This window comes from Nesoenas mayeri (genome assembly GCF_963082525.1).
Source record: "Nesoenas mayeri genome assembly, chromosome: 3".
Lineage (NCBI taxonomy): Eukaryota > Metazoa > Chordata > Aves > Columbiformes > Columbidae > Nesoenas > Nesoenas mayeri.
In genome coordinates, this window is record NC_137544.1 from 87,126,098 (window position 1) to 87,139,164 (window position 13,067).

Sequence of the window (13,067 nt, forward strand, 5' to 3'; positions counted from 1 at the left end):
TGGAAGTCCCAAATCAAAATGCTTCATCCTCTATCTAATAATTGGTTTTAACCCTCTTTGTGCCTGCAGATTGGCTTGTTGGCTACTTGCTGTTTTGCTCCTGCTGTCTCAGCCTCTCTGTTTCACTGCATGAAAGAAACAGACTCTGAAGTTTACACTGACTCTTCCAGTCCTTGTATTTCAGGCAATGGAAGGTGCTAGTGACTCTCTTTCTGCATATTTTTGAAGACAGTGCAGAGCCTCTTCAACGTGGTATATTAGTAATTTCATTTAAGCTGGAGAATTATCTTGCAATACATATTATCAATATATTTGAGTTTCATTTTGTTTCAAACAGTTTGATAAAATTAAACTAGACCTGCTTTCTGTGAGTGTCCTAGATATTTTCCATTCCTATTCTAACTGTAACATCTACTTATAGTACTTTAAAAAAGAGGTGAGGGAGAAATCTCTGCTACCCCCTGTAGTCTAAATGTCACTGAACCTCGTTCTGTTTCTCCAAGCTTTTGAAGAGTTTAATAGTAATGGACACATTGGAGCCTACAGCTGTTTCATTAATAACTTGTAAAAATGCAATAATACTTGAAAAAGAGAAGGATTTCCTGACTTTCTAACCCAAGTCAGTACAAATAAAATTGCTAGATAATAGGAAATGATGAAGAGCTAAAAGTAGTCCATCGTTCTAACCTAAGTCAGCCAGTTCTTGTTCTGGCTGGAGTTCTCACAGCACCAGAGGGTTTGTGCCCCCTACTGTTGCCACTGCTTCCATCCTTGTCTGAGCAGCTGGTCAAGACCTCTGTACCCACCTGCCATCCAGCAAACCTATTTGTCCTCCTCCACTGGCTCATCTTTTCCACAGTCTCTTCTTCAGGTGTACTTCACTTTCCTCATCCAAACATCTGTCTGTGAAGAGATCTTGATGTATATGACTGTAAATCTTGTGTTGTTGCTCTTTCTCCCACCCCCAGAGATATCCTCTAGCACACAGTGCTGGGTTACCCTAGCCTATTTGGTCTGATGAAAGAATTAGCTCATTTTCGAAGCCAGAGAGAGGGAGGAGGAAAGATGAGTGGACCAGTATTCAGGTGTTTTGTTTCTGTGCAGCTGAGTTTAAGAGAAACCCTCAGGCCCTCTCTGCAGAGTGGCAGCCCTGTGTCTCGGCAGCAGCCTAGGACCCATGCTTGATTATTTCCTAGTTAAATAAGTGTTCTGGAATAAGGGTGTGGATGCTGGCAAGACATCTGGGGAAAGATCTTGGATACATCAGCAGCCCAGATTCCCAGGGAGAAAAAGCGTGTGGATGGTTGTGCAGCAGAGCCACAGGCTACAAAGAGTGCTTGTGGCTTTGAATCCAAGGCAAACAGACCCTAAAAAGCATTTTGGCTGTTGTGTTCACATCGCCAGGCCAGCCCCGTTGGCAGGGGAGCCAAAGAGGAGAAATCATGTCTCTGTTGTATAGTTACTGCCCAGGCATCTCTTGCCTTCAGAGGCAGAGGACTGCAGGCAGACTGGGGAAAAAACACTACTTGCCCCGGGGAGAAGACGATTTGCCTGTCAGCCTACTAGCATGCTCCCATGGCTCTAGTTCCCCAAGTGATCCTCTCTCCAAACTCCGCTCATACCGGGGCTCAAACCCTGTTAGACTGGCCAGCATCCATCTCCTCACACTCAGGAGAAGATATTATTGAGAGAGATTATGATATGCTGTGGTTGGAAAGATTCATCTGGCTGCACAGCACCTCTGTTTCCTGCTGGTGGGTGCTAGCGACCAGTGCATGCCACAGAGACCTATGGATCTGCTCAGCTGTTTCTGGGATGACATGCACAAGTGCACATGCAGTGGTCAGTAGAAATCACGAGACACCCTCTGGACCGAGACACCACGCCAAAACAATGAAGCATGCTAAGGTTAGCGGCTTTCTGAAGCCAGCAGCTGGGAGATATCCAAGGAATGCAAGGGAATATGACTCTGCTAGAATGCTGCCAGCAACTCAGGATCACATGCCTACATGATGCTTAATATGCCATGCAGTGCCTCTGGGCATCTGATGCCAAGCAAGGCCTTCAACCCAGGGACTGGGTGATGCACAGTGCAGAATTTGGAGTGCGGAGCTCGAGGGGGCAAGCAGTCTCTAAGGAGCTGGGGATAGCTGCCCTGGCCACATCCTCTCCTCCACCTCCCCTCTACAAGGGTTTCCTGTGGCTGCCTTGCCTGTGGGCTCTTCTGTGTACCCTGGCAGGGTCCTCCATGAAGTTGTGGGGTCAGTTCTGGCCTTTAAATATCGTGCAGGATCATTGGCGATTGTGGCCAATGACCACTCTTCCCTTTGTCTCAGAGTATTTAATGACATATGGATCTCTCAGAGAGGTAACATGACCATGGAGCTAGAGCTAAGTCACTACATGTAGGTATTGGAAGAAGTGCTTCTGCTTTGCTACCTGCTGTGGGGCTGAAATAACTTCTTCTGCTTCCATTCCCCCAAGCCTCAAGAGAGGTTTTGTCTTCACAGTGCCTGGGCTACTATCAGCTTTGATAAACACATCTTACCTGAGGCTGACAGCACCCTCTTCTGTCCCTCCAGCATCTCCTTTTATATCATCAAAAGACAGTGGGTGTATTATCAGGAGACAGTTTTGCTAAATCATGAGATTGTCTCAACTTAAATGCATGTTTCTAATGCTTGAAGCTCCAGAAGAAAGTTTGATACTTTGAACCTGATGTTCCTGAATGCTTGATATCAACATCAGAATGAAGAGAATTTTTCCCTTACAGACACATTTTTGAAGTTGTGCAATTTTTGCATAGATTTATGTTTTTGCATGCCTGAGCTGTATTTTTTGGATATTTGTGGGTGGCAGGGGCATAGATTCCCAGGAAAGAAGGCTCAACAGGCGGAGGATAACCTTCTCCATTATGTGATTGTCCTGGAGGAGTCTTGTAAACACAGAACGTCATGTAATACAGGGTAAGAGGAGCAGTTACTTCCTTTTGTTAGGCTGTGAATGACAGACTGTTCTTCTGACAGCCCCAAGACACTCGGGAATATAAAACTGTGCTCTCTAATAAATACAGATGCAGGAGTAAGCCAGAGAAATGCCTCTAGTGGAAGCTTTTGGTCTCGTTGCCGTAACTTATTTTTTTAAGTAATGTCGAAGCACTAAAACATAACATGAGCCAAGAAAGATTTGTTAGCTTTCTTGGATCAGGAACCACTGTTCCAGACTGCTTTTATGCAGCTCTCAGCACCACAGGGTCCAAACTCTTAAGGTTCCTTTCACAGTAATAATACAGATAAGAAACCCTGCCTAACGGGCTGAGAGTATAATATCCAGAAAAGCTGGTGGCCACAGGAAAGACATTGTTGACAAAAACATGGCTGAAGTGATGAAGGATGAGAATAGCAGATTTTATAAGATCATAGGTAGTGAGGTACATATCTTTCTAGATCTGTGGTAAGGAAAGTCTGTGAAGTAGAGATTAATTACCGCAGAAAGAGTTAAATAAGCTCTGCCAGAGGCAATAGAGAAGGAGAAAACCATGATAAAGTGTTGTTAGCTCCAACAGTCAACATGTCATAAAAAAACCATGAAGTATTTGTAAAATTCTGAATGACAGAAGTCCACAAGGTGTGTCATTTTAAAATAGACACAAGAGAGCAAACAGAGCCCTGCACAACATTAACAGAGTTCACGGAAAGTAACTAGAGTAAAATCCCATTGCACAATAGAAGGGTATCCAGAGTGTGCAGTCCTGTCAGCCTGCCAGCGATGTGAGATTTGGATCTGTTACAGACAAAGAAGCCATGTCCTATAGACATCTGTACTGTGGATGCTGCTGCTTTGTGTGTATCCAGATCTAAAATAAGGTAAGGACTGGACACAATTAAAGGAACAAAGGAAAATAGGCTTGACAAAACCCTTGTTGTAACAGACCACAGGCAAGTTTTCTCAGGTCCAAGGGGATTATTGCACTCAGTTGCGAAAGAATAACCATGCATTAATACCTAGAAAAGCTCCACTGATGGTCCTGGCTGGACCATGGGGTGAAACATTGCTTAGGCAAGAGAGAGAAGTCAGAAAAACTCCAGAGACTTGGGAAATTATGGAAAGGCTGCTTTTCCAAAGGACTTCAAGAGAATTGAGCCTTTGCTTAAATCTGAGATAAGTGAATGCAATAACATCATGTCACTGTACCCCACGGTGCAGCTCCTGTGAAGCCAGCCCAGCAGGCAGATCCTCAGGCCGGGTACAGTTGTGCTTGCTTCAGTGATGCGAATGCTTCTCTGCATGGGGTCACAATGAAGCTCTGGGAGGGACATGTCAGCTCACAGATCCCATCTGTCCAAAACTGGGTACCTCCTATTGCTAAAATTATAATCTGGCCGCTAGTGCACAAGCACTGTGAATAAAAAAGCACTTGGTTATCTCCTTCAGGCTGTTCACTCCTTGCATTTGGCAGGACTTCGTGCGTATTACTGTCATTGTTTTGGATGCGCACTTTCTCCCTTTTGGCAAGTTTCGCTGTGAACTCATGAGGAAAGCAGGAAAGCCATTCTCAGATTCTGCTAAAAGAATTTTTAAAGGCCAGGACAGGCTGCTAGAGGGGAAATCTGTTAGAATGCTGGTTTTAAGAAAATCAGTTGATGTCAAAATTCAATGCCAGAGGACAGATGCTTTGATGTTGGTAAACCCACTCTTGGTCCTCAGATGGAATGAACTACAGGAATACAAAGTGTTATTATTAAACCATACACTGAGTTATTCAGAGGCATAAAACAATGAATTACAAAGGGGGAGGTCTCAAACCTTCCTTGGTGTAGCACATCAGTGCATCAGTTTTGAACGTGCTGGGAAGACGGATGACTTTCCCAGCCAGGGGAATGCATGGGTGTTCCTGGGCTCTCAGGCTATTTATCAAAAATGCTGAATTTACAAGCCACTTTCCAATTAAAAGAACAAGACCTGTGTGAGGCTTCTTAGCTGAGAAAATAAACAGAATAAACAGAAGAGGAAAGAAAAAGAAGAAAGTGACCAGCCATCTGATTTGTTTATCACTTTCTGCCTTAGGACATTTGCCGTGGTCTTTAAAAGGATGTGGCAAACCTTTGTGCACCTCTGGGGTGTCTTTGCATGCCCTTGCATCTGCTGGGACTCCAGCAAAAGTGAAATAATGCCAGGAGTTCCCTTCACCCCCTCCACCTCCCCTCCTCTTCTTCCTGATGGCTGCCCTTTGGGCGCAGCAATAACAGGGAGCCTACACACAGATCCTCAGTGCAAATCCAGGAAAATCCACAAACTGATGTCACCCTCAGCTTTGTAAATTGGCAGGGGTCTCATTGTTTCACTGACACCACACAGCCCCCTGGGATGTTCCTGACAAGCCCCAGAGGACCTGTCACCAGAAAGCACTTCCCAGCCTACACCAGAGGTAAATGGTGTCATCCTCCCGCTTGCACTGTGGTGTTCACCATCCCGTTTACAAGCCCCTCTGAGCTATTAGTAGTACAGTTGATAAGCCAGAGAACATTACAGAAGCTACCCCCTGCATCTGTGATTTATGTTCCTTGCTAAATATAAAAGCTCTCAAAGCTCGGCACATCAATATTTTGGAATGGAGCACATGGAAATATTTGACGGATTGGGGAGAACAGATCTCTGTGGCCAGTCACTCACACTTGCCCTTTTGTGAGCAATCTGTCTTTCCCTGCGGCAGACAGTGGAATTTGGGCACAACAGCTGGAGTTTCAGTATCTCTGCATGCTTTATTTGTGAGGGAGCCTGGATCCGAGCCAACCAGGCACCACAGATGCAACTGTAACATCAGCCTTGCAAGAGCCTCTCTGAGCTCTGAGGGGCTGTATGGAGCATACATCTCTTGCCCTGCATGATACAGTCCACATCGTAGCCTTGATGGAACCTCTGTAGAGAACACTGGGAAACAAAATTGTGCTACAAGGACTCCACACCTTCTCCTTGCTGTACATTGGGATGGTGCCTGCTTAGCCAAGAGGCTGGTGTTCCTAGTGCAGGCCCTTTGGGCTTCATCTCTGTAAAAGCAGTAACAACCACTGCTCAAGCCAAATAATTCCTAGTCATCTTCTAAGGGTGTAAATTTGGGACATGGAACAGTGAGACATATCAGTTCAGAGAAAGGAAGTGTGGCCAGTGAATAACCACCGGTGAGCAAAGACTCCCTGGATTGCACAGGACAAGCAGAGCATCCATGAGTACACACACTGTTTTGTGCACTGTGGGCTTATATTCCTAGCTGCTGTAAATCTTTTTGGCTCTGCTGCAGTCAAGGGATTTTTTCCAGCTGGGAATCTGGCCTTGGGTGGAGCTATACCAGATCTACATCATCCTGGATGGATATGGATCTAACAAGCAGCGCTTCAGATGTACCACAGAAGCATCCAATGTTTTGGACAAATCTCTCAACACAGCACTTGTTTTATCAGCCAACAGTATGTTGTTTTCATCAGAGGAGGAATGTAGAGGAGGAAAGGCGTGTGGCATTTTTAGTGTATCAGGTCTATCTGTGTGGCAGATGTCCTCTGACCTGTCAGATGGTCAGGCTGAGCCACGGTTTAGGAACCTCGGTGGAACAAAGTAAATTGCACTGAGGAAAACACAGAGAACCTCTCAAAATTAGAAAAAAAAAAAAAAATCAAAACAGCCAGGCTTTTTACAAACCTTTTCACAGTTCCCTTTTGTGCATTCTTCAGCATCTAACATTTATTTTGGAGTAGGGCAGAGAGGTGGATTGGCTGCTTGCCTGCCTTGTGGGGCGGAGAGCTTTGCATGAAAGGAAAAGAAAGAGAACATCAAAACCAGATTGAGGGGAAAACAAAGTCACCTCTTTGCAGAGTGAACTCACGGTTTTGTGCAAAAGCAGGATATAATGGTTATTTTCCAGCTATTACTATTCTGACTTTGTCCTGCTGAATAGCCTAGTGAAGTGGCCGTGACAGAGTAAGAATGCATATGCTTATTCAAGTAGAAGGAACATTGAATTTTAACATGAAGCGGGAAATGAAATGTGTGTGTAGCTAGTCCTGTTGTGTGTAAACCGCTGGGTACCACTTTTCTTTCATGATTCTCTGTAACACGGTGTATGAATCACTGCTTTCCAACACACAGATTCAAGCTATTATAGCAATACGAATCTATTGTTCTAGCTGACTGAATTTCTCTGATATATTTGATTCTGCAGCATACCAGTGTCTCTGAGATAAGGGCTGGTTCAGCAACTGTCCCAGCAGGGGAAAGTCAGATTGCAGCCTGAAATGCCAGCCCTTAGAAGGGGGGCCCTTATGAGAGCACTGGGGCATAATAGTGTCTTTCTGGTCATCAAGCTTACCGTTCAACAGCCAGACAACTGTTGCCTTTTCCAGCAGGAACACTTGTACTCTGTGCACCACCAACATAAGACATAGTATGACCATCGGACACCTCCTAATGTCCTGAAAATAGTCCATTAGAAATGGTCCTGTAACTAATGTAAAAAAGGACCAAAAGCCACAAGCATAATGTACAAGAAAGCAAGACTAGTGTAAGATATGGCTTATTCTGTATTTTCTTGCACTAACAAAGGACTTGTTAAGTAAAACTCCAGTAATGTAGAGCCTTTCTCCTGGAGAATTGTACCAACTCCCTGCAGTAAGCCTTCACTGGAAGAGCTTTTGTAACCACTTGTTTGTTGAGTAGGAATCACAAGACCACACAATGAATTACCAGAGCTCTAAACTTCCATGTAAAATGCCCAACTTCCTCCTACCATGCCTACAGTCTGCATTTTGTCCTGGGTTCTTGTTGTTCTGCAGTTTGATGAAGCATCCAGTTCTCCTTTCCCATACAGAAATCTGCCAGTCAAAGCAGGTAGGACTTAGTCCTCAAAATGTTAAACAGAAAACCATACTATGGGCAATGTTGTGTTTACACAGCCATCTCTGCTTCTAGTCACTATCACTGGACAAAAAGATGCCCTCTTCAGAGCCACCATGAGTTAACATTGCTTGCCAGAACATGAGAAACAGCCAGGCAGTTACACTTTTACCCCTTCAATAAAAGCAGCAGCAGCAGGAGACACCTTCTGAAGCTAAGAACTGCAGAGCTTACAAGTATGGCATAGAGACTTTTAGGTTTTTAAGGTCAGAAGGGGATCATTTAGTTTCAAGACATACCACCAGCTACTGAGGAACCTTGAATTTGCACTTGTTTGGATTACAGAGGAGCTTTTAGAAAACAGACAGCCTTGCCTAAAAGATTGTCCATGGCAGAGAATTCATCACAGCCATTAGTTCATGGCCCCAGTAGCTAGTTGACTGCTGCCTCTTTTCTGGTTTGCCTCTTTCTTTGCCCGACATAAGATCTTGCTTCATCTTCACAAGCTTTTCCATCTAGTGGATAATTGTCAAATTTCCCCTAAAGATGTTGATCAAAACATCCCCTTTCTTTTTTGTGGAGCTCATCATAAGTGTCTACTAAATGTCCAAGAGTGGGATCCATCTAACTGAACTAGCTAACTAAAATGACACTTCTGGTGTGAGCTAGTTTTCTGGCCTCCCTCTAAGCTTAGGAGAAGCATAGGCTTTTTTTAGAGAGCAGTTTGTCATGGCTAACACATATGTCACACCTCTCTGAGGATGGATGAGTCCTTATTATTAATGGAGTTATGTCTTCTTCCAAGCCATCAATAAAAATGTTAAATAGAGGTTCTAGAGCTGATGTCTAGCGGAAATCTGGAGGAAATAGGTGAGAAACAGCTCCCCGTTTAAAATGACACTTAAAACCCTACCGATTTGTTGACTGTTGATCATTCCAAGGGTGTCCTGTATTACATATTTCCTTAATAAAAATATTGTTATACCAAGTCAAATGTGTCACGGAAGCTTAGGTAAATCACATCAACTCTTCCTTCCACTGACTGAGTCTATAAATCTCCTAAATCTGAGATTACAGTCTAGGCTGACACAGATTCACTTCAGGGCCCTGTGAGCAACAAGGGAAGGTTCTCCTTTCAGGAAGTTGTCTTCTGAGGCCTGAATGTGACACCTTTGTCATTTGAATAAAGACAAATGGTGTTCAAAATCTCTATGCAAAGCATACGTCTGGGTACTTACATCTGTTATATATCCCTGAAAATGAAAACTGTGGCCTCAAGTCAATCACAGGATTTTGATTACAGAAGATAGTATTTTAAAGAACTGGAATGTCTTGGACATCTAGTCCGTAGGGCCAAAGGTTGTTCAGCTGCAGGATCTTCTAAGAGGCCAAGAAAGTCTCCTGAAAAACAAGCCCCAGAAGTGCAGTCAGTGTCCAACCAGGGAAAACACAAGCAGGGATATTCACTATCACAAACTTCTTTCTCTTATCCATTATACAGTACATTTTGTTTTTTCTTTGCTTATCTTATTTCTCCGATGAGTGACTCTGGGCTTTTTTTTTTTTTTTTTTCATTTACAGTGGTTTGGACCTCGAATGCACTATTCTGAAAACAATTCATAGTTTGGAGTCAGCTGGGTCCTGCAATCCACATGTCACCAACTTACAATTTCCCATTTTGTTAGCCTTTCCTTGAGCCCTGGCAAGATTGCACTGTTTGATTGAAGAATAATGTCCAGACAAGCATCTGGTCTTGATTTGAAGACATCAAGAGATAAAGAATCCAGCACCTGCACTGGCTGCTTAGTAGCAAAGCACCCGCACTATAATCCAATTTATCTGGCTTCAGCTTTCAGTTGTAGATCCTTGATCTTCCTTTCCTTCTGCCTTACAGAGGCCTCATGTCTTTAAATCTTCTCTCACTATGGTTTTAGATAGGCAAAACAAATGGAGTTCTAGAAGTATGAGAAAGATACTGGCAAACTGGCGAGAATCCATCAGAGGACCAGTAAAATAGCTGGCAGCTGGGACGCACACTGTGTGTGCGGAGAGGCTGAGGGATCTGGCATTGCTCAGCCTGGAGAAGTGAAGGCTAAGGGCGAGCTGCCTGCTGTTTTCCACTGCCTAACGGGTGGTGGAGACCGGCTTCTCATGGAGGGGCACTGTGAAAGGATGAGACACAATGGACGCAGGTTGCAGCAAGGGCTTTTTCTGCATGGACATAAAATCTTCACTGTGGAGAGTGGCAAAGCACTCAGGATTGCCAAACATTTTCAAAACTTGGGCAGATAAGGCCTAGAGCAACCTGCTAGTTTTGAAGCTGGTCCTGCTTTGAGTGTCCCGAAGCAGTCTCTTGCAGTCTATTTTTTTTTTTTTAATTTTCTACGTCACACTCTATAAGAAAATTTTCTATACCCATAGAGACTTCTATGCAATTCTTTTATAAGCACCCTTCCTCAAAGTTTAAGCACCTTCTAAAATCTGCAAACAGAATTGACTGCAGCATTTGGCAGTTTTCCAGCAGTGCCAAGGAAAGGTTTCTTTCTTCTATGAGCCTTTTTATATCTCCAGGGATTGTATTAGCCTTAAGAGAGCCCTAGACTTGGTAGGTTCAGTTGTCCTCTTCTCCTCCTTAATCATTTTTAGAATAATCCCTTTCTAGAATGTCATTCCCAGGTTGAATGAATGGCTTGCGTTCCCTGTTCCTACCCTATTTCCCTGAAAATAAGCCCTACCCCAAAAATAAGCCCTAGCATGATTTTTCAGGATTTTTGAGGCTGCTCAAAATATAAGCCCTACTCCAAAAATAAGCCCTAATTACAGTTCATTAAAAAAAAGGTCAATTTAAATAGTGTCCAGGCAGCTATAGATGTAAAAAAAGGCATCTTTTGAAGCAAAAATGAATATAAGACCCTGTCTTATTTTCAGGGAAAAAGGGTAGATGTACGCACATATTAGCATTTACTTCATTAAACATGTGTTGTTTGAAGGGCCTAATTTATCAAGTGATACAGTCAGGCAGTGTGATTGCCATGCCTTTGACACTGTTTACCCATGTGGCAATCTTTGTGTCATCAACAAATGATTACCAGTGGTAATTTCAAGCTTCCGGCTCATTGATGAAAATGTTGATGAGCACAGAACCTATTACCAGTCTCACTAGCAACACATCCTCCTTCAGCAAGAGCTCTCTGTTGACAGCTACTTTAAATCTGTCAGTCACTTTGTTCTTCATACCATTTTACCTGCTTTTTCCTGATGTTTGGTTATGCTAATTTTATAATCAGGCTGTTATGTGGTGCTAAGGGAGACACTTCATCAAGGACTATCATCTAGCAGTTGACTAGTGACTTTACTGGCTCTTCTATAAACTCATCAAAAGAACACTATTATATTTATTCAGTGAGACATACTTTCCACAATACCATGTTATGAGGATTAATTGTCTTCTTTTTTAAAAAAAAAAAAAAATCTTTATCAGTTGACTCCCATGTCAGTTTTTCCATTTTGCTTGGACTGGGGTTTGGGTAAATGATCTATGGTTACCTTGCTCATCCAGCTTGCCCTGTTTGAACTGGCATAGTGCTCATGTTCCTTCCGTTTTCTGGAATCTCTCATTTCACAAGATGTTTTCAAAATTAATCCCAACAGGCCCCAGCTAACAATTTTATGATTCCTGAATGCAGATAATTTAGGTCTGCTGATTTTGAAATGCTTTAATAGACATTTAACTTCCAAAGATATTCAACACCAAAGCAGGAATATTTATCAATCTGCCTCTGCCTCTTCATGTTATCATTACTGCTTTTACTATCTTCATCCAGTAATGAGTCTAAATCATTACTGCAGTTTCCTTTGTTCTGAACATCCTTTTGAAAATGTCCTTCTGGTTGCCTTGGGTCCTACTGGTTGTGTATTTTCCTCTAGATACTCTCACCATTTAGAATCTTCTGGTTTAAAACCCTGAAGTTTTAAAAATCCTGTTAACTGAATTTTTTTTTTGTATTCCTATTTCTACTCTCAGCTTTACCACAAAGCTTTTGTCTAATGTTGTGGTAGTTCATTTTTGTCAGCTTGCAGCTATTGGCCATCTAATACAATTTTCCTGGACGTTCCTACTTTCATTCACATTTTTTCCTGTCTCAGTTTTACCCCACAATCAAGTTCATTCCTAATTTTCTTTGGGTTTGAGAATTAGCTTTTCTGAAGTCCCTGTGCATATATAACTGTTAGGGACAGACCTCTACTTGCCCATACTGAGTATAATCAGGTCATCCTCACTGTTTCCTTGACAACCATCAACTCTCAGCCCAGTAATTAATTCATCTTTGTCAGAACAAAGTCCAGAAGAGTTACCGCATGATGACTCCTTGTGTTAGAAAGTAGCCTGTAGTTTTCCCCAAATCATGATGTTTTCTCAGTAGCTGTCTGAAGCTCCCAGGGTATGGAAGTCCCCTGCAACACTGTCTTTCTTTCCATGCACTTCTCGTGGAGGCTGTGGAGTAATTTCTGTTCTATGGTCTGATTTTATGGCATGATTCACACAGTCCATTTTTACTGACTCTATCTTTCCTAAGCAGGTTATAACCAGTTATTTTAACATTCCAATCATGCAAATTGAAACCAGCAGATTTGAGTAACGCTGATTATATCACATTTCTTCTCACTAATGAGAATTTCCAATTCCTCTTGCCTGTTACCCAGATGCCTCATGTCTACATAAAAGCGAATGAGAAACGTCGTCTCTTCACATTCTTTGTCACACGATTAAATCATTTTGCAACATGCCAAGCTTGTTTGTAGTTCCTTAACACAGTTTTTGCATTGTGTAATGCCTTGATTTCTGCTAGACTCAGGCTAGGAAGGTTAGTTCTCCTTTCTCACCAGCAATATGCCTGTCATCCTGTTTATACAGGGGATGTGACCTAGTGCCCTCCAAACCCCAGATCTTCAATGTCACCTCCCACAGCTAACCAGTAGTTAGTTCATCCTCACATTCTGTCACTGATGGGCTAAAGGGATTGTCAGTAGGTTGTTTGAACCTTACTTTTCTTTGGCTCCTTTCCTAGGGTCCCCCAAATCTTCTGCTATCTGTGCTGCTCCACGTGATTTGAATCAGGACTTTCCCCACTTACAGTCACCAATAAGACTTACTAGAAGAATGCACAATCCAGCACCTATTG